Source organism: Passer domesticus, chromosome Z, assembly GCF_036417665.1.
Source record: "Passer domesticus isolate bPasDom1 chromosome Z, bPasDom1.hap1, whole genome shotgun sequence".
NCBI lineage: Eukaryota > Metazoa > Chordata > Aves > Passeriformes > Passeridae > Passer > Passer domesticus.
Genome location: NC_087512.1, coordinates 5,257,289 through 5,283,560, shown reverse-complemented (window position 1 = coordinate 5,283,560; position 26,272 = coordinate 5,257,289). Strand labels below are relative to the sequence as shown.

At 37.6% G+C, this 26,272-nt stretch overlaps 1 long non-coding RNA gene across 5 annotated transcripts; it reads left to right on the top strand.

Annotated features, from left to right (window-relative positions):
- Positions 1-25,759, top strand: LOC135290783 (uncharacterized). Of its 5 annotated transcripts, none has more exons than XR_010353605.1 (8): positions 1-794; positions 4,304-4,450; positions 6,678-6,787; positions 14,873-15,002; positions 16,656-16,730; positions 17,610-17,768; positions 19,348-19,537; positions 25,270-25,759. It is a non-coding gene; the product is annotated as an uncharacterized LOC135290783 (long non-coding RNA). The 5 variants fall into 5 exon arrangements; XR_010353604.1 differs by lacking the exon at positions 25,270-25,759 and adding an exon at positions 20,975-22,927 and having other exon boundaries at positions 14,873-14,972; XR_010353603.1 differs by having other exon boundaries at positions 2-794; positions 14,873-14,972.
- The last annotated feature ends 513 nt before the right edge of the window (positions 25,760-26,272 follow it).

Below are 26,272 nucleotides of genomic sequence, written 5' to 3'. Positions count from 1 at the left end.
TTTGTTTTGTTGGTTTTTTTAAACTGTTGTTCCTGTTTTACTATGAATTGCTTTCTCTGTACTCAGGTATTTGAGGTACTAGTGTTATGTCATGGTTAAGTCTATAATCTCAAACTCTGGACAAAATTGGTTGGGAGGAAACTTCAAACACTGGTGATGAGTTATGCAAGTCTGTACTAAAAAGATACTGTCTGCGGAGAATACAGCTAAATTGTTAAATTCCCTTTAATTTTCAGGGATCTCAGCCCAGCTACACTGCTGCCTGTATGGGATATATAAGGATCACATATCTGCTTTGAGTTTCCAACTCAATTTTCTCCTCATTACCATGCCTTTTCTTATATTCAAAAGATAGAATGACATTTTGTGCAGGATTCTTGTTATTAATAAGAAATATTACCACTTGTGATTTTGTTTTCAGTTACATTGAGTTTCTTCATTTGTATGAGATTTCCTACTGCATAGAATCATGGAATCACTATGATTGCAAAAGACTTGCAGGGGTAAATGAGTCCAGCTGTTAATCCAACACCACTGTGTCCACCATTAACCATATCCCCAAGTGCCATATCCATGTGCCTTTTGAACACAGAGATGATGATTGTGACACATCCCTGGGTAGCCTGTTCCAATTCCTGACCAAGTTCCATGACAAGAAACAGAAAACCAGAGCTCTTTTCAACTAAGTACTGACACCAGCAGCCCATGACCCTTCCATAACAATATATAGTCTGAAAGAGCAGATATATTTCTCTCTTTTTGCTCAGTACAAACACCTGAAAGAAGGTTGTGAGGTAGGTGTTGAGTTCTTCTCCCAAGAAACAAAAAGTAGGAGGAGAGGAAATGACTTCAGGTTGCACCAGAGGGAGGTTTAAATTGTATCATAGGAAAAATTCCTCCACTGTCAAGCCCTGGAAAAGGCTGTCCTGGGCAGCAGTGGAGCCACTTCCCTGGAGGTATCTAAAAGATATGTAGGTGTGTTGCTTGGGGACACAGTTTATTGTTGAACTAGCAGAGTTCGGTTTATAGTTTGACTTGATGACTATAAGGGTTTTTTACAATGTAAATTATTCCATTATTCCACAAAAAAAACCAACCACAAAAAAAAAAAAAAAAAAAACACAAAAAAAAAAAACAAAAACAAAAACAAAAAAAAAAAAAAAAAAAAACAAAAAAAACCCAACCAAAACAAACAAACAAAAACCAGCAAAAATCTAAACAATACTTCATGAGGGTTTTTTTGATGGTTTAGGAGATATATTGGAAATTCTTGAATATGCAAGGTCCTTTTCCATTCATTCAAATGTGATCTTATTTCTCAGTCATAAAAAGCAGTCATGAAGCACCAAGTATTATCAAAGGAGGAGGCACTGAAAAAGCCTTTATATCAGCCATGCCATGCAATGCCAGAATAAAAGTGTGGAGCAACCAAGAAACACTAATTTGAAGCACTGTAAATGTTATTCCATTCCTGAGTAAAGCACTGTAACTTTCACTGAATGACAGTCACAACGGCGATACTGTACATAAATCAAAATTCAGACAGTTTCTGAGTACTCACATGTGTGACATACCTGCTGGAGGTGACTAAGCTACATAGAGAGTGATGGTAGGCACCTGGTTGTCTGAGGACAGTAGAAAGGAAACTGCTTTTCATTAGGCCAAGATTTGCAGGAGTTAAGTACTAATTTTCAGAGCATGACTATAATTCAGCTTCAAATAATGTGATAAGACAGGCAAAGGCAGAAAACTCTGCTAAACTCTCCGACAAGGGAACAGAAAATCCTCCACAGTTACAGAGACTCTAAGGATTTCTTCTCTCATTTGTAATTTACTTCTTCCCTATAAACCCAGTCTGACCTTGTCTGTACAGTATTGTCCAGACCTTTCATTTGTCATATGGTATATGGCTTGGTAGTATAGCTTGTGTCTCAATGTCACTGAGTGTCTGGGGCTTGGGATTTTTCACTGTTTTTTCCCTCCCCTTTATGACTTCAATGGCTAAAGGAAAAGCAGCAAGAGTGTGGATGTCAAAAAATGCCTGCATGTCTTTGCAAGGGAATTAAAGTTTGGGAAAGCACAGTTAAAATTTCTCAACTGAAGTAAAAAAAAAAAACAACTTTAAGGTCAAGTGGAGAAAATTTTTTCCTACTTTTCTAGTGATCAGATGCAAATTACTTTTTGTTGCAATTTAATTTAAAGGCGAATTAATTACAGAAAAGAATGGTTTGGATTTTTTTGGTGTTGTTGTGGTTAATTTTGTCTTGTTTTTAATTACAGAGACTGAGAACACTGAGAGTGTTAGGTTTGTTTGGTTTTACTTTGCTTTTAAATGTAACTGAAGACTCAAGAACTTAAGTATGAATTCAAAACCAGCAAAATATCTACAGGGAAAACTGATGTAAAGCACACTAGAATTGGATTGTACAGGTTTTGTGCTGAGAACCAAATTCATTCCCTGTTATTTCAGTGAGGTATCATGATTTAGCTGTGCTGTAGCAACAAGTTTACCTACTCTAGCAATGCACAGAACATTTCTTAACCATGAACTAAGAAAGCTGAAGGTTTCTGAATAGTCTGTCAAAACTACAGAAACTCATTGCACAGCTTATTTTTTACATGGCCTTGAACTTCAGAATCAGAAATTCTTTTACTAGAACAATACTGAATTTGTTACTGCTCAAGAAGATACTTTAAACATGTGTGTTCATGTTTATTCCTGGTGTGCATAAATATGTGTGTACTGTGTATATGGATTTCTAAAATATGTCATCTGAACAGACATTGTAATGAGAATCTACCAGAAACAATGTTTGTTGCAGTGACCAACTTTTAAAATTAAAATGCAGCATCTACATGAAATATTCTGCCTTTTAGAATCCATTCTTTCTGGGAATGGAATGAAACTATCTTTACATTTTTTGAAAAGTAAGGATTTCTGAAGATGTAGTAAACTTGTGCTAATGGCCAATTTTAAATTTTTGAGGGCTTCTTGGATCTGGAGTTATTAAGAAGTGAGGAAAATCCAAAATCTGTGAAACTTCCCACCTAACTGCACAAGAACTGAGGAAAGAACCAGAGGGGTAAAATTGAGAAAATTTTACCCCTCTGGTAAAATTGAGTTAGAAGCTTTTTAATAGGTAAAGCAAAAGTTGTGCATGTTAGCAAAGCAAAGCAAGGAATCAATTCACTGTTTCCATGGCAGGCAGGTGTTCAGCCATCTCCAGCAGAGCAGGGCCCCATCATGTGGAACAGCAGCTTGGGAAGGCAAATTCCAATCATACGCCCCTTCCTCCATCTTTTCCCCACTAAGCATGGTGCCACATGGTCTTGAACATCACTTTGGTCACTTGGGGTCACCTTTCCTGGCTGTGTCTCCTCCCATTCCCATGCCCTCCCCAGCCTGGCCATAAGAGATGCATGAAAGGTCTTGGCTCTGTGCAAGCCCTGCTCAGCAGTAACAAAAATATCTCTGTGTTATCAACCAGCACAAACCCAATACACAGCTCCACACAAGCCACTGGGAAGAAAACTACCTCTACCTCAGCCCAAAATGAGCACAACATGACATCCCAACTCACCTTATCTGAACAATTCTCTGGCTACGAGTCAGATCTTGAATTCCCCAGGAGGCCGTTCTTCTCTGTCTCTTTTCTGTACATATCCTTGAACTGATCAGCCACATCAGCAGCGTTAGGTATGAAATAAGAAGCCTGACCTTTGGAATTGGCTCTCCCGACTGATCAGCTCAGCACTGATGTGCCTGGCATATTTTGACAGCACTGGGAGTTGCATATGGGAATTGCATATGTCTAGATGGGAAAATATTTTAGTGAGAGGAAAATTCTATAGAGAGGGGCACAGCAGAGGGAGAATTTCTCTGAACAGAGAGATGCAGTTTAGCTGGTTATTTTCTGGCCATTCTTTATTGTATAAAATCAGGTTATCTTCAGTATTGAATTGCCTATGCATCCAATGAGATCGCAGTCAAGCAAAAGAATGTCCTACAGACATGAAAAAAATTAGGATGTAATATATATACTAAGCAGCACCCAAGACCAGATGACGAGAAATATCAGAAAGTGAACAACTCCTACTCCTATCCCTTTGAAGGCAGGAACTGAGGCTGTGTAAAAGAATTTTTACTTAAGAGATAATTTCTTTTTGATAAGGTTTAGTGTTTGTCTAGATGATTTAAATGAGTCCTTGGTACAAATTATGCTTTCTGAGATGCTCTGTTTCATGCACATTTATGTTTTAATGTACAGAGGTATTTCTACATTTTGTCATGATTTTTTCCCAGACCAACATCAAAGGCTTGACTCCTAGACTGCAGAAGAAAATCTGTGTTTCACAGAGGCTCTGCCATCTTAGAGGAACACACGTGACAAGTGGCTGAGCTTTAAAGAAGAATCTGGGACCACCAGAAAACAAATGTAACACATGAAGGGTAAGAAATTCAAAATCTGTGGGTGGTCATTCTCACTAGCTCCTGTGGACCTTCTTACAGCCTGTGAGTGCTGGGGACCTGACCTCTGCACACGTTCATGTTCTCTGAATAACCTGAGAGGACAATTGTCTTTTTAGTCGGAGTTGGAAACACTCCAGCATATCTTTCACAAAGGGGAGAGTGTCCAGAGATCTCACAGTGTGCCTCGTATACACTTTTTTTTAATTTTTTTTTTTTTTACAAACATGCCTAGCTTATATTCTCTGAGTTTATCTGGATGCCTGTGGGAGACCCAACATAAGATCTGAGGAGTGCAATCATATATTCTCAAGCTTCAAAGGCCCTACAAGCCTTTTGTCATGGGTTGTTCTTTTTCTGTCAGAAGCACAGAGTTGCATCCCCTTTAATTATTGATATCAGCGTCTTCTTTCCATGGATGTGCTACACTGTCCAGTGGATGCAAAACCCCAGGGTGCACCCACACTCTCTAAGCAACGTAAATCATTATCTTTGGGAATACTGAGGGTGACAGAAGATGGCAGGAACACTGGGGTCACCTCGCAGGCCAGGAGAATGCTGCACCATTTCTGCCAGCACCCCCTGCCCCATGAGAGCAGTGGGGAGCAGTGGGCAGGGCACCCAGCACTGGGCCATGGAGCAGCAGGTCCAGCAGAAAGGCTGATAACCTGCAAGTCAATAGAGTTTACTATGAAATGATATTACCACTACTTTGATGAGGAAAAGACTTTTGCTTGAGTAATGACATCAATCCTAAATAGATCTGACAATAATACTTGCCATCGGTGGAGCTTAAATAGCTTTCCAGGGGAAGCTGGGATCAGGAGTCTGATGTGAAGTGAATGTCCCAGCTCAGCAGCAGAACTCAGAGCAGAATTAAAGTCCTCTGAATTACAGTGCATCTTTCTCTGGGCAATACTACTGTGTCCCTCTCTAAAGTGTCACACTCCTTCTCGTTGATCTATGTGTGATCATACCCCTAAAACAAAGAAAAGCCATGTAACAAATGTTTGTGGGAAGAGTGTCCAAATGCTTCCAGCACATCCTGGCAATGTTTATTACCATATGTATCCTGCTTGTTAGACAGCTACCTAAGAAGGACTTCCTTGCAGTTAAAGTATGTGACACAGATGTAGCCAGATTAAAATTGCACCTCTGCTACCAATCTCCTTTCTGATGCTGGGCATGGCTTTTAATTTACCAGACCTACTAACCATACAGCAGGGAAAGCATCATGCAGCCCTGGTGAAGTGAGCTATTTATAACACCAGATACAAACAAATTCAGGTTATAAATTAATTTTGTTTCTACAGAACAATGAGATATTTTTAGAAGTTCAAAATAGCAGAACTTCTCTTTACTTTTTATAGTCAAACAATTCAGTACTGCCCAAAATTTCCTCTGTCAGATCAGGCTGGAAATACTAACAAAGATTTTGCTGGACATGAGTAAGTATGTTGCTTACGTAGAGAAAAGGAGCAGTTGCCCACTGCATGGGACAGGAATTTTGACTCTTTCCTTTTGCCATCTGAAATGTGGTAGCTCTGTACAAGTTCAGCAGCAAGCCACACAGGGATGGACTGAGGTAAAAACTACTTCACCTAGGTTATTTAAGGATATAGCAAATTCTGAAAAGAAAACTATAATTACATTGGACTTGAGATCTCTGACAATGTACTTAGAAGATGGTAGACCTCAAGTTGCAATATAATTTTATCTATGCCAAACTGGCTGATTTTCTGGCAAAGAATATGAGAGAAGGAACAGAGCTGCAGACAATTAAAGCTAATTTTGGGCTGCAATATCTTTCTTGTCTGCATCTTCCCTGGCTGGTGGGATTAAGCATGAGGAGCCTTCTCACACTGGTGAGACCAGACTGTGCCCTCAGAGTTATGTGTGTTGTGGTATTGGATTCTGCTGTGCCTCCTTCAAAGGCAGAATGAGTTGCATTTGATGGTGTTTCTGAATCTCTGTGAAGGGAAGAAGAATATTTAAATGTTATGAGACATTTGTGCAAATTAATGGCTGGGGAATATCTGCATGTCTATGGGTACAGGTGATTCTTTTCCTCTTTCTGTGTGGAAAAGAGACTTAGGTACTTCTGTCTCTGCCTGTATGTCTTTCTCACTGATAATGAAGGGCCTTCAACAAGCAGCAATAAGTTCTACTATATTAATTCTTCACTTTTATATTCTCCTGACTTTTACAGGTGTTCTTTGAAAAATGGCATTGGGGATTTTATGATATTTAGAGCTGTCAGGGTTCTTCTATCCTCTCATCTCTGAGGCTGGGCAATTGCTGCACAAACATAAAAATAAGGTGAGAAGGTCACTGTTTCCTTCCATGTTCTCTGACAATAGTTTCCTTCTTCATGCCCTCTTTATTTCCCCCTTCATCACACTGTTCCTTCTACCCCAGAGCTTAATTACACTATCAAATACACCTAGATTATAGGCTTTTTTAAGTCTCAGCTCTAGCAGAACCTTAGATATCATGTTTTAGAAAGGATGCTTTCTGTTAACACATCCCACTGGAGGTGTAACTTAGAGCTTGTTAATGGATTCACATTGTCTATACCAAGGTTGGCATTATGGATAGGTTAGGGATCCAAACCACTTCCTCACTCTCAGCTATTGTTCTTCCACAAAGTAAACCTGGGCATGCACTCTGGATAGCAGATCTGATGTCCTCCAACCAGGCTATGTTAAGGTCATGTGGAAAACTGGGATCCTAAAATACTTCACAACACACTCCATGAGGAACATCTGGACAGAGGAACAGAAATTATAGCTGCAATATTAGCAGCACAGCTGATTATGGGTTTTCCATGTTTTAACATAAAGCCCATCAATGGCTAGAAAATAAGTGCTTGTGCTTGGTGCTGGGGATTCTAGTAGGCTCAAACCAACAAATGACCTGCATGCCTGCATGACACAGCACACTGCAGGGAGGGATGAGGTGAGGTTAAGGGAAGAGTGGTGGAGTCACCACAGATTTGACCATGCCCAATCTGCAGAAAAAGGGAGAGTTGCGCTCATGGCAAGTGGTGGTGCTCAATCTGCTGTTTCAGCTCCTCCTTCTTCCCCATGGACAAGCAGGGCTGCCCAGCATCTCCTCACCCTGTGTTCCCTTTCCTGGCCACCTCTGCTTTCCCTGCTGCAATACAGGCTGGAAACAGCTTCTTCTCCAGGGCTTCCTGCAAAGCCTTGAGCCCGTGTGACACAGCCCTCCTGAGTGTTTAATGCATAAATCTTTACTCTTTTCCTGAACACCAAATTCAGAGTAGTTCCAGAAGAGGCTGTTGTTAAAAGCAGTGACTTATCATTGGGACAAGAAAATATTGAGACTACTAAAAACCTGCATCCAGACATTAATTCCCTAAAAATGAAACTGTAGTCATTCAAGAACTGAATCATACAGGAAAAATGAAACTATCTAGACCAAACTAAAAGAAATGGTCAAAATATTGCACTATAGATTCAAGAAAGCAGGAAAAGGAATATAACCTCCATCCTGGTGAAGAAATTGTCCAATAAAATGGCTTTCCCCCTGCTTCATCAAATATTCAAAACTGTTTACCAAATATATGTATTTTCTGCAATAAAACCGTGGTGTGAGTTAAGCTTGTGAGCAGATGGTTGTAAGTACATAAAATTTAAAATCTGAAATTCAAGATGGTGTGAGCAGATATATAAATCATATGATATGTTTTTCTGATTGGATGAGCAAACCACAACTCTTAAAACCAGACTTCCATTGCAAATAGCAGCATTTTGTGAAATTCACCTTCTGTTAGTATTTTTTAATAGTTGTCTAAAATTAGCTGTTCCCAGGAACAACCCAGCCAGCAAACTCATTAACTAAAATAACTGCAGAAAACAAACACAGAGTGGGGGATAACCTAGTCAGTGAGACCTTGTTTTATAAATTTGAGTAAATATTAGTAGAGCATTTAAAACAGTTTGTCCAGCTCTATCAAAAGTTCATGTGTGTTACGATTGAGCAGGGCAAATAAAATAAATTTTAAAAGCCACACAGAAATCTCAATGTAAGAAAACACAAGTGAAAAAAGCATAGCCTCATGAATAACATTGACAAGTCAAATAATGAAATGTATATTCCTTTCACACAAGACCATGCTTAAAAAAATTTCTTCAGCTTTGTGCAAATCATTAAATATTTTGATGAGTCTGTAGAGCTAACTGGATTATTATCTTGAACTTCAGACACTCACCTGAGAACTTATACCAAGTGTTATCCAACTGGGAAAAAAAACAAAAAACAAAAAACAAACAAACAAAAACAAACAAACAAAATTAAAAAACCCCAAACAAACAAACAAAAAAAAAACCAAAACCAAAAAAACCCCACAAATTTCTGCCCTCCTGTTTTCCTCTCTCTCCACCAAGCCCTCTACTACTTTGTCCCAGTTCTACAGTTTAAACACATCAAACTTTATGTGTAGCTGTTGTAGATGGTGGGGACATTTTTGTCATAAAATCTAAAAAACTGAAATCTATCTTCTGCCACAATGCCGTAGAGCTTCCATAAGAAAATATTATCTTAACATAAAGATATGTGGTTAAGGTAAGAACCTTGATGTAAAAAATCAGGGTTCAAAATCTGGATTTTGTGTACCAGCAATTATTTGTAGACCACAATGTTGACAGACTTTCATTGGTTTAAGTTACGTAGCAAGAATATTATATGCATTATACTTACCACTGAGGTTAAAGAAACAAATCCAATTTAGGGTTTCCTAGTGTGTTGTGGTGAAGCAGGAGAATCCAAGACATTACTATTTATGGCGACATTTCTTACCCCTACTTTTAGAAGCATTGTTTCAATGTGGGGCAAAACACACTAATACTTTCTGGAAGGGACATTTTTGTCACTTTTAAAGCACTCTTAGAAATGCTTTGGCACACACGTGATTCCTTTCAGCAGGTCTCCACATTTCTCCTGGAACTGGTTCCTCTCAGATAAAAAACAAATAAAGCAGCTTCTCTCAAGGCTGAGGAAGAGATAAGAGCTCTCAGGATCAGGCATGAATAAGGTGTCTCAGGTAGACCTAAAATTAGAGCCTCTTATCTTCAAAGACAGCCCTGGTATACAGATGCGTGAGGATTTAGACATCCATCTAAAATAAATGAGCAGCTTTACATGAATTTCAATTTATGCTAAGGTCTAAAAATGTTATTTAATTTTATTTTGTGTATATATATTTTTAATTTAATCACCCTGTTTCACTCTATCCTTTGACCTTATCTCAGCTGGGTCAGAGTAAAGGTCCTTGTTATCTTGTGACCCCAAACAAGATGTTTGATTTCCTTGTTAATCCCTGCTTCACAAGAGTTCATCTGGCCATAGCCATTGTCCTGCTTCTAGGTGAAGAAAGGGCTAAGAAACAAGTTGTGCAGTGATGGGAAGCTGTAATAAGAACATTTTTGTTGATGTTTTTTATCATGGTTCTCCTTGTGTAAAGATTTGCATCTCAATCTTTCCTTGGGAAGTAATCCAAGAGGTGAAGTGTGTAAAAATCCATGAGAAAAATAATGGTAGTAACTGGTAGAGTATCATCAGTCAGTCATATATCCTCGGTTGAAATTCCCAGCCCAAGTTCTTTCCCTAGGCTTGAAACTGGAGCAGTCAGCACCAGAGAATCTTGGATTTGTCATGGGAATGTCGTTGTTTTTCTGTTCAAAGATATGTTGGATAAACACAGGACAGCTGCATGCACCTGAACCAAATATAAACACACTAAATCAGGGAACTTTACCATAATTTTTGTATCTAACCACCCACGGAAATTGTCTAACCAGTTCTAGTAACAGAACACAAGCCATCTACTGATGGGGCCAGATACAAGTCCTACCTTCCTGGACTTGCTACTAGCTTGCTATGAGAACTTGTTTTGTGAACTTGAGAGTGGTACAATATATTTTTCCCATCAGGGAGGCAGTTTAAATGTGGGATAGCAGCAAAGGCCTTGAAAACACGGGTCAAAAGTAGAGGACCCAGAACTGCAAACATGCTAGTGGGCCATTGCTGATCACTGAAGCAACACAGCTTCAAGAGCTGCAATAGGGCATTCACTGAAGGGGAAAAAGTGTCAGCTCAGTGAGGGACAAAAGAAATCCCAGGGAAACAAGAGGAGATTACATCTGCCTCAAACTGGGAGCACAATATTGCCCTGCCATCTTTGTGCAGCAAATAGGCAACAGTTGGAGACTGAGAGCTGGGCACAGTCTGGAAAACCAACACTTTATAACAGGATATTTTCTCAGATATGGTACTGGGGAACTTTTTAAGAGAACTCGATCCCCTTAACCTGTAAATTAAGACCACCAAGGACTATAGTTCTCAGAAAAAAACTGCAGTGACATGAGCTCCATGCCACTGTGTACTTGTACTTGATTTAGAATTGATTGTTAAGCATTAACTGTGTTGAATATGCACTGACAATAATTGTTAATGAGTAAGAATAAACCATTAAAATAATATGTATTGTTAATGAACATCAATCTGGTAGAGTTCTGCTTTAAAGTTTAAATTGATTTGATTGATCAGTCTCCTAAATATTCCCATCACATCAGTCTCCTGCTCCCTGAGATATAGCTAGGTATGGATATACACATATACTGACATATATATATATATGTATATTCAATTGCAACATGTAAATATCAAAAATAGAAGTGTTAAACATATCATACAAAAAATATAAGTGAGAATTATAATAACTCCAAATTATTGAGGAGCTTGTTAAGTATCTTTGAATAAACTTCTAGAATATAACTAATTATCTTTATCTGAGATAAATTTTTTGATCAGAGGATGCATCAGTCTGATCACCAGATTTTTTTTTTTTCCATTTTTTCCATGGCAGGATACAGAAACATTTTGGGTCCTTACAATTAAATATTTCAGGTTGTGTCAATCTAGGCTGTTAGGCATATTGTTACTGAGTAGACTTTTTTAATTGTCTTTGTATTACAAGGGGCCAGTTTTTCTGAATTCTCTTTCTTGACAATCTCAACACTCCACAAGGTACACAATTTAATTACACTGAACAATGGTCAGAATAGAACAAAATATGGTAAGTTTAGTTTGTCACATTCATTGACATGTATTAAGTTCTTGATCATATGATCTTGTATTGGTGTACCTATAATGTTCTCTAGAAATCATATATGCTTAAATTAAGACTTTCATGCCAGGACTGTTTTATATCCACAGTATTTAGACTTAATAAGTGAATGTTTCCAGAATGAAGGCATGATGCCAAGACAGCTGACCAGCTCAGCACATCAGACCGGCTGCTGTTTGCTGGTTAAAATCTGACTGACAGCCAGGCCCAGAGAGTGGTGGTGAGTGGTGCCACATTCAGCTGGCAGTCATTCACTGTGGTTTCCCAGGGATCAGTGTTGGGGACAGCCCTTCCATATTAATGATCTGATCAAGTGCACCCTCAATCAATTTGCAGATGACACCAAGTTAGGTAGGAGTGTGGGTCTGCTGGAGGGCAGGAAGGCTCTGCAGGAAGGCTCTGGATAGTCCGGATCCATGGGCTGAGGTCAGTGGTGTGAGGGGTGAAATGGGAAAGTGCTGGGTCCTGCCCTTGGGTCACAACAACCCCTGCAGCTCCAGGCTGGGGATGGAATGTCTAAAAAGCTGCCAAGTGGGAAAAGGACCTGGGGGATCTGGTGACAGCATGTGAGCCCAGGGGTGCCCATGTGGTGCCATGTAACACGGCTTGTGTCAGCAATGGTGGGGCCCACAGCACCAGGGCAGTGACTGTGCTGGGCAGTAGTCAGGTCACACCTTGAATCTTGGCTTCAGCTCTGGGTCCCTCAGGATAAGAGAGACATTGAGGGGCTGGAGCATGTCCAGGGAAGGATATTTAGCTGGGGCAGGGTCTGGAGCACCAGGAGCAGCTGAAGGAATTGTAGAAGCTCAACCTGGAGTAAAGGAGGCTCAAGAGGGAGCTTCTCACTCTCTACAGGAAGGTGCAGCCAGGCGGGTCAGGTTCTGCTTCCAGGGAACAATTGGCAGGACAAGAGCAAATGGCCACAAGTTACACCACTGGAGATTTGGATTAGATACAATGGAAAATTTCTTCACCAAGAGTATTTTCAAGCACCCAAACAGGCTGCCCAGAGTTGTGGTGGAGTCAACATCTCTGAAGAGATTTTAAAGGCTTGTAGATGTGGCATTTAGAGATTTGGCTTAGTGATGGTCTTAGTTGTGTTAGAAGTGCAGTTCATCTCAATGATCTTAGCAGTCTTTTCTAACCTAAATTATTCTTATTCTGTGTTGAGCTAATCATATAGATTTCTGCATAGATTTGCTTTGCAAAAAGATCTGCTGAAATTGTTTCACCTGATTCATTTTACAAAGAGATGATCTCTTTCTCAGATACTCCCTAGAAAAGGGTTTCTGGAAGCTCTGGAGATGTTCAGGTCACACTTCCTACCAAGAAGATGTGAAGATTATAACCTTTGTAAAAAAATTGATATTTTACCAGTGAGCACTATCACTGGCCAATATGCTAACTGGGCAATCATTTGCCTTGTCTATGTGAAACACAGGTTTCTCCAAATAGAAAGAAATGTAAGTGAGCTTCAAAACTAAAATGGTTTTCTTTGAGGTTTTTTTTGTTGTTGTTGTTGTTCTTGTTTTGTGTGTGTGTGTGTGTGTGTGGTTTTTTTTTTTTTTTGTTTTGTTTGTTTGTTTGTTTGTTTGTTTTTTGTTTTTTGTTGGTGTTTTTTTTCCCAGTTCCTGCTTGCTTTCAGAAATCTGAGGCAGGAGACCAGACTTTTGTTTCTCAGCTCACTGAAGCATTCTTGTTGATACAAGGGACAAGGCAGGTGATTTACTGGTTACAAAACTTTCAGCTTCTCAGCTGAGACCAAACTGCCATTTTCCTCTGCTCTGCTTCTGCTGTAACCATTTGTTATGAGGTGCACATCACATTGCTTGCACCCAGTTGATATCTTCCTTACCACTATTGGATGGGATTTCAACTTAATTTCCTATGCTATGGGTACCTTTAGATTCATGGGAGAGAGTCTGGAGTTGTAAACCATCAAATCCAGTGTAAAGTTAGAGACTATCTATGGGACATATTCTACTACTGCTGGTGGATACAATTTGGATAACATGCCCCAGAATGAATCAGTGCAGAACATGGCCCAGGTTTCCTTTGGAATAATACATGGTTCATCCAAAGCATTCACATCTGTGAGCTGATGTCTAGCCATTCTATAGAACCTAAGCATGAAACCACAAGTACAATCAGAATGTAGTAGACCCGTTCATGCTTTGTGGGCTGTATGCGTGCCTGGTGACCAGCTCTCCAGGATTCATTGTAGGTCCAAACTTTAGGCTCGCTGGCACAAATGTTTCTGACTTCAGTACAACATGTCTGATAACGAAAGCCTTGCAGAAAAAATTAGACAACTGTGAACTGGATAATTGAAGATTTCGTCTGTGAGTGTTTGAGATAAGGAGTGCAATAATAAAATTTGTCTGAATCTATTAAGTAGACTTGCTGCAGTTTACGCCTAATCATATATTTAGCAACATTTGCAAACAAGATCAGCAATTACACAGCTAAATGAAACTAGCACGTGTCTGGCTATGCCACAGTTTATACATAAAGAAAAATAATCTAAGATTTTTAGATTCAACTGAAGTGCAGTAAGAAAAAGGATGCAAGAAAGGAATGCTATGAATATCTTACCAGCAGAGTAGTCAAATTATCTGGCTTGTTGATAGATAAAATACTTTTAATACATTTTATATTTGCCATACAAACTTTCTGTTAAATGAATTTTAATCTTGACAGGTGCATGATAATCTTATTTTCCTTGATGAATGGTGAAAGCAAAATATATAGATGAGGCAAGTTCCTTTGTCTTTTAAGAATCTAGCAGAGAATCCTTTGGTTCAGTAGCCATAAGACCCAAAAGATAAACATAGGAGATACACAAGTGTAGATCATCTACATGAAAAACTGGAAATTGTGGAATAGTTTGAAAAAGTAAAGATTGAAAGAAGAGCATAGCTGTTAGCCCCTCTAGGTGAGCTTTACTAGATGAGAGGCAGCTCTTCTCTTTGAATATACACATGTTCCATGAAAAGTTTTGTTCAACTTAAATTAAAAAAGATTGACTCCAGTGGGAAACAGATTTGAGTTTTCAAGGTACAAAACCTGCTTCAAATAAAAATTCAGACTGTTTTGTCCCTCCCTGTTGAACTTCTCCTCTAGGAGAATGTTCATTTGTGTTACAAGAAAACAAAGTAAAAAGAAAAAGGAAAAAATAATCCCCCTGCCACACTTTTACTTTGGACTAATGTTCACCTGTGTGAAACAAAGTATTTTTTTCTCTTCCCACATAGGAGAATGACCAAGAACTGATTGACATCCTCAGCAGAATGCCAGCTTTTCAGCTCCAGACTTGCAGACGTTCCTCTACTCCTCAGAGCCCCTGCCCTACAGGCATTTGGCTGTCTTGCTTATTTGATTGTGGTCAGATAGAAAGACTGAGCTTTGATAGACAGCTGTTCTCCTGCTAGACACTAATAGATTTGATCTGTTTTGTTTGCCTGTGGGTTTTTTGTTTGTTTGTTTGTTTTTTTGTTTGTTTGCTTGTTTTGCTTTTTTGTTTGGGCTTGTTGTTGTTATTATGAGCTCAATTTTCCATATTTTATTTTGAAATGCTTATTATATGAGAGAGGCCAGTTAAGTCCTTGAAAACATTTGGTACTCATGAGATGGGAAAGGGTGTTTCAATTTTTCATTGAATTTTATAAGTTGAAAGGTGAGATTTTGAAATTCATTTGAGATATACTCAACTTTCTGTGGTGTCAGAAAAACAGAACTTGACAAAAGATATGAAGAAAATATTTGATTCTTAAAAAATTTTAGCACTGTAGAGACAATCTGAACTCCCATTCTCTATCTTTTCTTTTTTAGCAGAAAAATGTTATGATTACAGTGCACTGTATGTTTGAGGATGTTTATCTCAATTAGAAGACAACTTCCTTTTTTATCTGCTGTTCTCAGTAGCTTGCTGTGAGACCAGGACTTGTGTAAGGCTTGGTGGTGTTTTCATGGAGACGTGCAGAAAGATGGACTCCACTTTCTTTCACTCCAATTCTGAAAAGAATTGGCTGAGTGGAAGCCACTGGAGACTCCAGGAGAGAACTAATATGGACAATAACATTTTTAGTTTACTTGTGTCAAAAATTAATCTTGTGGGTTTTTTGCAGAAAGTGACTATATATGTCGATAGCATGAAAATGTTATTATAATAATGAAAAAACAGTTCTGCAGATTCAGTGAGTTAAGTTTATGTCCAGATTCCTGGGACCTTGATTTTCATTTTGAATCCCAGTCCCACTGTGTGGTAATATGGATGCATCAGAGGAAAGCCTGTGAGAGCCATAGGTTGAGATAAGGTGTAACCCTCTATTTTTCTCTGTGCTTTTTCATCAGCAGAGATTTCTTTTCTCTGAACTCTCTGAACTGTTTTTTTTTTTTTGAGTTTTTTTGTTTGTTGTTTTTTTTTTTTTTTTAATTGGGGGTGTTGTTTTTTGGGGTTTTTTTCTTAACAACTTATTAATAATCTGCACCAGTAAGGGAATGTGCATAGTCTGAAGTGACATTACGATCAAGTACCATTATTTTCAAAATGTGGGACTACTTCTCCTCTTAGGCTTGAATAAATCAATTTTAACCTTTCTGCAAAGTTGAGAGAGCTACAGGTGTGACAGTGAAAGAAGGGCACAGAGCAGTGCTTATGCCAAGATGATGCCTTATCCTCCACAGACCTGCTCTTGATGTCATTGCTTGCCAGCTGTTGACTTGCTAACTGAGGCAAAATATCCTTATTAAATGCTACTTGGTTTTTCACTGCAATTACCAGCATAAGCAGGGCAATTTTTTTTTTTGTCTTTCGTTTCTCATTATCAGCATTATTGCAGTGCCTTTCCCATGGGTTCCCAAAGATGTAAGTAGAGTGTGCACTAAAGGATGGCCCCAGGAAAGAGATAACACTGGAATGCACTCTTTCAATATTAGCCCTAAAGACTTGACTTTCCTTTCTTACCTCAGCCACAGTAAATGCAGAATAAAATGAAGGAAGCAGTCTGAGTTTCATACTCTTCCTCCTCTTTGCAGCTCTTTCACTGTCTCTTTCCTGCCTGCCTGACATTTGGGGAGCAGAGTAGCAAAATCCCATTTATTTCTGCATGGGTAAGGAATATTATTTACACTCTGTCTCAAGGGAGTTGTTCAAGTCACTGCATAAGGCATAGCGTGCATAGATGAATCCTGAATTGCCCATCACTCTCAAATAATATGAGGATGATCTATAAAAGTGCATATAAATCAAACGATGGAAATTCCCCAGGCTCCATACTCCATGGGCCAGTCCTTGTAGTACAACAAAATTCCTGTGTCAAATATATCTGTCTCTGAGGTACAGTTGAAACTTTAAAGCATTAACATTCTAGTGGAATGTGGTTATGAGGGGACAGACATGAGTACAGACAGATAAACCTCTGGAATGAGAAGATTTTTTTTTTCTGAAATAAAATAGGTCTTGGATAATATATGGAGGAGGGGAAGCTCAGGTCATTTCTTCAGACAACATTTTTCTTCTTTTGTGTGGTGAAATGTATTTATTTACACACAAAAAAATAGTTTTTTAATGGGCCTGAGAAAAGCCTCTTGGCACACTGAGACTGATATCTTTTTTATTAATTTTACTGCAAAAGGTCAAAACTATATCTATTAAGTATATTTATACAGGAAAATGCTAGACACACTCGATTACATAATGAGATTGACATCCGTGTCTTGTAAGATAATGATCTTGAGACACAGTCCCGGTGTAGGTCTGATTAAGTTAATAGAATTGACTTTGGACCCTTTTGTTTCTTCCAGGCTCTTAACCCAAAATGAATTGGGTTAATCTTTCAAAAAAGCTGTCTTAATTTTGGATGCTTTATTTGGGACTGTGGGCTGTGGTATCTGAGATTCCTTTTTCCCTGGTAAAAGGGATCGCTTAGATTTATGCTTTGATGAAATGTATCTCCAATTTTCTAAGTTTTTTTTTTTTTTTTTTTAAAGGCAGATTTTTTTGTGACATAAGAAGATTTTAGGCTAGAGGAACAATGCAACTGTAAGAAAGGAAAGGTCTTTTTTCAGATCTGAAATAAAAGAAATAAAATTTTTCAAAGGAAGTATTGTTTACCTGAAGGTTTTCCTCATCATTGGGCATAATACAAGGTAACTCTTCTATTTACAGTTATGCATAAACTCAAAGATATTTTAATTATTATCTTACAGACAATAAAATACTCTATTATTCCATTTTAGTCTGATCTAGTCTGTTATTCTGATGTCCATCAGAACTGGTACCCCATATATCAGTTCTACAAATGGTACCAACTTTTGTTTAAATTCTTTGCCATGTGTTGGCACTTTAGGGTTTGAGCTCTCCTCCCACCAGCAACCAGGCATTTTATCTGTGGGAAGCACAGAAATAATTTGTGACCCCAAGGTCACCTAGGTCAATGTGTGGCTTCTTAGGGACATTAAATATAATGTATTTTCACTATTTATCACAGCTATAGAAACACACAGAATTAACAATAAAAGTGCAATAAATTTCTGATAATCTACCAGAAATTCCGTTCTTAAGTGGCTTCAAAGTGCTGACTTTATCCACAGAGAAAAAAGAAACAAACAAAAAAAATAAACTATATCATCTATTAGATATGCAATATTTTTTTTAGGACAAAGCTTTTTGAGTTTCTATACTAAGGTTGAAGAAATAACCAAAATTTAGCAAGAATATGTTCAAGCTTTCATCTCATTTAAATTTATCCATATAAGAGCTGTGAATTTAGTCTTATTTAATCATTAATCCGGGCTTCCTCTTTAGAAAGAGGGGGAATATTACATGTTCACAGAGTCATATATCTCATCTTAAAATAGAGTGAATTATCTTGTGGGGGTGCTGATTTCTCTTCACCAAATGAACTTAGAGGGTATTTATTGTTTGCTTAAAATGAGGCAAAAATAATTTTTGAAGTTAAAATGCTGTGAACATAATTTCAAGACAAAAAAATTAAAAAGTAGAAGACACTTGAAGTCCCCAAAATTTAAGTGTTGTAGCAAATTTTCTTGGTGAATTGAACTTCTACATCCCCAGTCCCTCTGAAAGCCCCACTGTTCACATTCAGCTGGGTGTCCAATTCTACACATACCGAGGCTGAAGTTAATTTCTAGGAATTTAAGAGCTCACTTTCACTGGGATTTAAGGACATAACCCTGTGTGCCCTCCTTAGATTTTGCTTTTTTGGTAATGTGACTGCTTCAGAGAAGCAAGACAAATACCAGATTTTGGATGCTAGATCCTAACTTTGGCCTCCTGGAATAACCTACCCAATGCTGCAGAGGTGAAGATGGGACACAGGACTGGGCTTAAGGAGGTTCTTGGTTAATCTTCTGTAGATGCAATCATGATCTGGATTTACCCAGAGATAAAAGTCTCCAAAGATATCTGATAAATTCCATTAAGAATTCCATATTGCTGTTGGTTGCGAAAGGACAAAAAAAATGCTCAGCATCTGACAGTTAACTCCTAAGTCAGGGGCTTGCAAGTGCAAAGAAAGACTCTAAAAGGTTATTTTCATAAAACAAAGCAAGCGAGATAAATGTTTCCTGCACGTAATTGAAAAATTGTCTCAGCAATAAAAGATACAGAACAGGGGGAGCAATGGCATGTAAACATCCAATCAACTTGAGACCTGCTCTATCTTCGTCCAACAATAATGCCTGGACTGTTAAATCTCTCTTGCAGGTGCTTTATTTTCCTTTACAGCACTGCACTGTATTTTGCCTTCTACATCTGGCACTGAAAACACATTCTTCTTTTCCTTCTGATAAAATGATGGAGTTTACTGGGTTTCACACTAATACAGAAAGAAATAAAACAGCAATACCACATAAGTGGGGAGGTTTTTGCAGTACCAGGACATTCATCTGGGTCTGTAAGTACCAGTTAATAAATACTTCAGTATAAACTGAGATATATGATCAATACTGCAATAGTTTATGTAATAATAAAAGGTAGGTAGGTAGATAGATAGATGATAGATAGATAGATAGATAGATAGATAGATAGATAGATAGATAGATAGATAGATAGACAAATTGAAAGAAAAAGACTTCATCCCTGTCACTTCTAAGTCTCACAGTTGGATGCTGAGACATGCAAGGATACCTGAGCTTCCATTAATTTCTGCTTTAGCCTGCAAATTATTAAATATTTTTGACACAAAATGCTATTACATTAACTCCTACTAGTCTGAGAAGGTTTAACTCATCTTGGATAGCTGATGATTTTCAAACATTAAGAAAAGTCTTCAGTGTAGTTCATAAATTTAGAAATTTATTTCAAAGTCACTCATCTCTTTGAAAATATGAAAACTTCTCATCATAATTCCCAAAAAGAACAATATTGTGTCAGCCCAGTTAACTTCCTAAGGATGGTAAGCAGATTTTCTATGAGAGAGATTTTCTGTGGACTTCCAGTAATGTCAGGAATGGAGGTCTTAACAATGTGATACAGATTGTTCCAGAAGAAATACCATTTTGACATTTCTCTCTCTTTAAAATCATTGTCAAGATTATTAAAAATTATAATATTATTAGATTTTTGTGGATTTTTTCAGGAATCTAAGGCTACACAACAGGAGGCAGGACTGAAAGTACAGTAAATGTAGGGAACACTTCTGCATATTTGGTGTGTATGCTGGAAGGACTCAATCCAATCCCTTTCCCACTGAAATAAAAAAATTATGGACATCACCTCCTAAGCACAATTGTTAATAGACATAAGTTTTATTCTGTTAATAGGAAAATACAGGGGATTAATACATTTGGAAACCTTAGAGTTCCTTATAACTTTTTTTTTCAAACGAAGTACTTGCAAATTTTAAAAAATCCAGCTTATTTGGAAGCACAAATATTGATTTTTTTCCATGAAAATTATGAATTCTTTTGAACAAATCAGAAACCTCTGCTACATTCAAATATGTTTCCTTTTGTGAAAAATTTGGGGTTTTTATCTAAACTATTTTTGTTTACTTTTTTGTTTGTTTTGCTTATTTGTTTGTTTTTAAAGAAAAACTGTCTGAAAATTTGCAAGCAATATTTCTCACTCCCTTGCCAAGTTCTGTCTTGTACTTGTAATCAATGACCTGACATCTGAAATCAGTGTTATTTTTCCTTCAGAATAGTCTTCTGTTTAACTACAACACATTATGCACACACTGCTAAATCTCCTCTTCAGGTGCCTGATCTTATCCTGTGCCTGCATTGTTTTCTTTCTTTCCCCCACCTTGTGCCTATAAATATGTCTTTAAACCCCACTATCTATCATTTGTTCTGAAAACTAACTAACTGTTTGCCCATTTGCTTTCCAGATGTTGCTACCAACAAATTATTCCCCAGTGATTTAAGCTTGAATTTCACCCATTACTGTTTAGCCTATAGGACATATTCCTGGAACTCAAAAGATTTTCAGATTTTCAGCATCAGTTTGTATTCCTTCCCTCAGGAAAACTCAAAACAAAATAGTAAATTTCACCCCAAAACAGACCATATGAAAGGCTGAAATTCAACAAATGGCTTCAAAATAAGCAATTAAATAAAATAGTCCACTCTGCCATTTTGTCACAGTATCTAAAAGAGATCTGATGCTTAATAGAAGAGAGATCTCCCCTAAAAAATCAATCTTACTATAAAAGCAGCACCATGTCAATAACGGTGGTCTTGATACAAAAATAAAACATTCCTAAAGTGTATCATTATATGAAATGTCAAGGGTTTTTTTTTTGTTTTGTGTGGGTTCTGGTTTTTTTGGTTTTTGGGGTTTTTTACACATGGCATTTTTCTACCAATATTCCTCTTTTCATCTATAGAGTAAGGATCTCACTTATTCCTTCCTGGGTAATTAAATCAGTGTTAATTAAACTGAGTGTGCCAGAACTCATGAAATTTCTACCTACCCCTGTCTAAACTGAGAAAGTTGAAAATCTTTTTCCAGGTGCTGCCCAGTCCTTATAGGTCTCAGTTTGGCAAAGCTCTTTCTCCATTTCTTTGGTCATATTGTACCTCTAACATAGAATTTTCCTGCATTGAGGCAAGGCAGAAGTGGAAAGAGCAGTTTGAACTGAATGTACATTTGTCTTTATCTCCTTCTCTTATTCCTGTATTGTTTTGCATCACCCAGAAGATGTTTTGGCATTTGGTTTGGGATTTCAGTTGCTTGTTTGTGTTTTTCTTTAATAAGCAACATCATATGGACTATTACTGTGCAGCAGATGAGGTAACTTAGGACAGAAATAAAGTGCAGTGCTCACATAGTTAATGCTATTTCAGGGATCTATGTGTAAAAATCAATTTTAGTTATTCACAACCTTTTTTCTTCTTTCCTCACTCAATTACCTTATTGACCACTTATTTATAAACTAAAAAAGACACATATTCTCTCTGTCTGTTCCACAGAGGAAACAAAAAATGGTCTTATTTAATCCTGATGTTGGTGGAATTCTACCAAGGGAAAATTTGGCTCAAATGTTCCTGAATAATATCATTCAATGAAAATAGATTTTACTTTGGCTTAGTTATTCATTTTACTTCATTTTATTCTTAAAATATATGCTTGCACATAATCTCACAACATGCAGATGTCTGGTCCTGACTGTTAAAATTCAAGCTAATTATTATTTCACATATGCATAATAATATTTAAAAGAAATAACATTTAACATAGTTGCATAATTCTTATATAGTAAAGTCCTCATTTTGAGAAGTGAGGATGGGGAAAGTATATTTTTAAGTGAGGTACTGGACAATGAAATAAATATGTAAATTAAACATTTTAAAAGTTATTTTTCCCAGAAAATAAAAGTGGGTTGGTTTCATAGCTGCTAAACACCATTACCTGCTATTGAGTTCCACTGCAGAGAGTGGATTAACAGCTGTTGTCAGAAATTGTTGGTGTAATGGAATTATTTATGGTGTCATCTGTTTAATTCTTGTGGGAGATGTTCTCACAGTCTGTCAATGAAGTGCATGAATACAGCTAAAGCATGGTTTATTGACTATTCCAAATTATTTAATTTTATGTATGGTAAAACAGGCAAATTTGAAAGTTTTTTGCCTTATCTGGCTTCTCCAAGTTTATCTAATGAATGTTATAATGGTTTTGAAATGTGGCTTTCCCTTTTTCTACATCTGATCAGACTTCCTTGGTATCACTGTGGGGTTTGCACAGAAGTTCACATTTAACAAATACAACAGAACACTTTTATTACAAAGAGCACTACCTTGTAAAGATTGATGGAGATTAATTCTAGTCCACTCATTCTCATCTGGAGCTTCAAAAAAAAAAAAAAAAGTGGGATAAAACCGTTTGTCTCTGTGTGTTCTTATTTTTCATTTCTCTGCAGTTCTGCCATTGTCTCTCTTGGCTGGGGCTGGAAGCAGAATTGCAGAAATGCCACCAGAAAGGCTGTGCTACTGGGAAATAGATGAGGCATGTTGTTTCAGATTTAATTAGAAAAGTTTTGTACAGATTTGCTCTGTAGGCCACATTTCAACATTAAAGTTGAGGGCAGCTGATGCCATCTGCTCCATTTAATGCAAATTCAATGCAGCCCTTCGGCTCTTGGCAACTTACCAATACGGTCCTCAAATTATTTGGGCAAAGTATGACCACCCCTGCTGTACCGAGTGCCCCTGTTTTCTCCCTCCTCCTGTCTAAGCAGTGATGGATTTTTTGTGCCTTTCTGGCTGGTCATGTATGATTTCGAGGAAAAAGATAGTTTCTATCAATCAAAAAACAACACTCATCATTAGTCTTCTGGGACACATGCTGCAAACCCTTAGGACCAGCTTTTCAAAGGAAGGGAATATTGTTTCTGATGTGAAGTTGATGGATGTTTCATGTACTGTGTGTGACAATGACACAAGAATTTCCAAGAGCAGAGGATCCTCCCAAACCTGTCTTAGCTGCTTTATGTGATCCAGGTTTAAAGAACATCTATACCTCACTTCTTAATGGGTGCCAATGCTGAAAAATAAAAAGAGATGCCCAGGAGAAAAAGTTGTTGTTAGAAAGTAATTATTTGTCATGTTATCTGTCCAATTCAGAAGGGAACTGCCAGGGAGCAGAGGTCTGGCTTTCATGTGACTTAACAAAGCACTAGATAGAGCTATGGAGGAGTGGAAATTACCAACGAAGTAAAAAACCAATAATCATTATTACATCTTTCTGATTTAAGCACTATACAACTATGTATGAACTGTCATAAAAAATACATTTGATCAGAAGAGCAATTTCTAAAATACTCTTTAACAAATTGAAATATATCAAAAGAAAACCTACCAAAAAAAAGCAACAAAAAGCCACACAAAAAACCAAACAAAAAAACCAAAAAGCCAAACCAACAACAACAAAAAACACAAAAAAACACGGGCATATTCTTATCAGTATGTTTGGTTTTAGAGTGCCTTAGTAGATCAAACAGATAATTTTGTTTCACAGGAGGAGGTAGGAGACAAAGGGAGTCCAGGCGATTTTCCTAAGGTCACTTGGGAAATTTATTACAGACTGAGAGAACAGTCTTTGGGAACTGAACTGAGGGAACATATCCATGTGTCCCACTGCCAAGCTAATGCTCAAGCTACTGTTTGTGTTCATCATGGAAATACTATATCAAAAATATGATATTCATTCTGCCATAGGTGCAATATGTCTTAAGAATAACTGTACACTTGATACTTAAGAGAGGAGAAATTGAATGCATTAAAGAAACAAAATGGAGGGAGAAAGAGGGGAAGGAACAGAGTTAGTAGGATGCAATAATTCTGTTACCTGTGACTCTCTTTTCAATGGGCTGTCATGCCTCGAGATCGGTATTTCTTCATGTTTATAGACATCTACTCCAAAACACTCTGCCAGAGACAGAGCTGCACCAGCTACAGTTGCTGCAAGTTTCAGAAAGAGGACAATGAAAAACTCTTTATTGTGGCAAAAATTAAATGAGGAATAAGAATAACAAACCCTATTTTTTTCTATTAATCTGTTTGTTCTAGCAAAAATTAAATAAGAAATAAGGATAACAAAAGGCAAAATTATCTATCCATCTCTTTGTTTGCCTGTTTATTCATTTCTTGCTTTATTTGCTTGTTTGATTGTTTGCTTGCTGTGGATAGGGACAGGCTGGATATTTGGAAATCATACTTTGTCAGAAGGGTAGAAAACCCCTGGGCCAGGGTATCCAGAGGGCTTTGGTACTCTCTGTCCTTGAAAGTTTTTATTATTCTCCTAGAAAAAGCCATCTGCGATCAAATCTAGTGAGGACAACAATCCCACTATGAGAAGAAGGTTCAAGGAGAACCTCCAAAGGTCTATAGTTTTTATAGTTTTGTAATTCTTTAAGGCATTATTCATGGTGTTCCAGCTTCCATTGGAAACTCCAAACATTATGATGGAACCTCTGGAGGTGGAAGGCTTAGCAGTTTTCACATGACTAGAAAATTTCCAGTTTAGGTAACTCTAAGAAAGTCAGTAACAGATCTGTTTATAATCCATGAACACTAACTGACCCTTCTGAGGCACAATTTATATGTCTTTGAGACATAATTTGGATTGCCACTTTAAAATGAAATAAACTTTATAACAGAAGAACCCTTTCTATTCTTCAACCAGAGAGAAGTCACAGGAGGAGTATGCCAAATAAAAATCTCTACAGAGCAGCTGCCTACACTGAGTTAGAAGAAAGGAGGTCTTCACTGAAACTGGTACAAATTTTTTAGCCATATGGATTTTTCCTTTTGGCAGAACAAAGGTGATTTCTCAGTATACATATTAGTCTTAGGTTAATATACTGGTGCTAGTTTTCTTGATTACACTGAGCTTTGGATGAGGGCCTAATTCAAAATGCTTCTCTTTGGAAAGATTGCCGAAGAAACAAGCATCATTAGGGATGATACACTAGGTGAGGGAGATGGGGAATTTAGTTGATGGTTTCAACTGTGAGGTACCCAGAAATATAGTATGTTATGAGGTTGCTCTTTCTGCTTTGATATATTGTGTTTGTCAGTGGTGCCTGCCACACTCAGATAGGCACCTCTTCTTGTTTTGCAAATGTAACTGTCTCAATAAGGATAATTAAATAAAGCCCCTGAGGTCCCATGTACCACAGTTTCTGTTTATTTCTTTCTGTTCTAGCTCATGAAGTGGAGGGGGGAAGGGTACCAGCTCATTACTTCCCAGTTTACATTTGGGAGGGTTGTTGCTGCATCCATTCAATGCGCTGTACTCTATTTACAAGGCTCAAATCCAAAACCCTCCAAGACTGTTGTCATCTTATGGAGTCATTAATTTGTCTGGGATACACTGAATGAGTGAAAGGCCTTTGCTTTTGGGAGATTTTTGAACTACATTGCACCCACTTCCATCAATTCAGTCACTCCTGTTTCTGAAGGGTGAATGTGCACTCTTAAAACTGTGTTTCAGGAGGCAGAGTATGAATGAAACAAAATAAATCAGAGCCTGCAAAAAAAGGAATTTAGTTTCCAGAAAGAATTTTCTAAAACAGTTTAAACTATTTCCCCCCTGAAACAACAAAGGACAATCAGGAATACACCATGCATGTTACTTTCTTCTATGTGTTAATTGCTTGTTTCACTATAAATATGTTAAGCAACTG